Source organism: Colobus angolensis, unplaced genomic scaffold (assembly GCF_000951035.1).
Source record: "Colobus angolensis palliatus isolate OR3802 unplaced genomic scaffold, Cang.pa_1.0 Scaffold107, whole genome shotgun sequence".
Lineage (NCBI taxonomy): Eukaryota > Metazoa > Chordata > Mammalia > Primates > Cercopithecidae > Colobus > Colobus angolensis.
The window spans coordinates 2783237-2784840 of NW_012111697.1; positions in this window are offsets into that span (position 1 = coordinate 2783237).

The window sequence follows — 1604 nt, forward strand, 5'->3', positions numbered from 1 at the left end:
CAAGGAAATGCCCAGATGAGACCTATTTGGAAAACTGACTAGGCTGGCTGTACTCTAAACCCCTAAATATTACCCCACAAGTGCTACAATTTCATCCAGATCTGGCTGATGGTAGAGCAATTCTTATCTCTGCTAGACTTATGTGCTAAAGTAAAATATTTTCATATGCCAGGAGAACCATCAGAAGCTAGTGAAAGTGATGCATACAAGCATTTCCTCAGCTCCTTACATTTTAGTTTATAAAACAGTTATGATTCTACATGAGAGTCTTTCTCGGGCCTTACTCGTATTGAGTTCAAAGACATCTCTTAGCCAGGCACCGTGACACATGCCTATAACCCCAGCACTTTGGGAGGCTGAGACAGGAGAATCACTTGAGGCCAGAAGCTGGAGACTAGCCTAGGAAAACATAGTAAGACCCCACCTCTACAAAATTTAAAAAATTAACTGGGCTTGGTGGCATGCACCTGTAGTCCCAGATACTTGAGAGGCTAGAGCAGGAGAATCACTTGAGATCAGGAGGTCAAGGCTGCAGTGAGCTGTGATTGCACCAATGCACTCCGACTTGGATAACAGAGTCAAACCCTGTCTCAAACACAAAAAAAGAAGAAATATTTCACCCCAGCAGAATTTACAAGGCAGTGTGGGAGATAAATGAACAACCAGAAATTGCAACTAGAAGGAATGGTGATAGGGAGAAGGGAGCAGGTGAGGAGGAAGGACATAAAACTAAGTCTGGGGGAGATAAAACATGAACTGCACCTTAAAGAAGGAAGAACAGCCAACTAGGTGGAGAAAGTCTATTTCCAAGGTCAAGAAAATAGCATGTGAAGAGGCAGGGAAGAAAGAGAGCCAGTGGGACACCAGGAAGATAGTCAGGTATGCGTAGAAACTGAAACCAAAGTGGGAGCTGTGGCTGCAGCATTTGACAAGGACACATTTTGAAAAATATATATACAATGATGGGACATTTGTTCATTATCCTGAGCATATAGGGAGTCACCAAGGGATTGGGAACAAAAAAAAGTGGCACGATTCTATGTACACTTGAGAAATACACTGTGGCTACCTGAGAGGGAGATTAGATGGGTGCCACACCAGGGGTGAGGAGACTAAGGGACTCCTTGCAGTGACTAAAGCAAAGTGAGACAATGGCTAAAGCTGTGACTAAGGCAAAGGTGAGGACTTGACAGTGGGGATGGCGAGGAGGCAACAGAAGATAAACTGAGTAGGTGACAGCAAGGCCAGGGCTACTCTAGCCATCTGGCTTGGACAAATGGACATGAGTCATTTGGACAAACATATAGTGAGTTCAGTTTTTAGCTGTGAAGTCCAAGTACTACTCAGGAGGCCATTCATTCATTTATCTTTTTTTTTTTTTGAGACAGAGTCTCACTGTCGCCCAGGCTGGAGTGCAGTGGCGTGATCTCGGCTCACTGCAATCTCTGCCCCCGGGTTCAAGCGATTCTCCTGCTTCAGCTTCCGGAGTAACTGGGACTACAGGCGCCCTCCACCATGCCCAGCTAATTTTTTTTTGTATTTTTAGTAGAGATGGGGTTTCACCATGTTGGCTAGGCTGGTCTCGAACTCCTGACCCTCAGGTG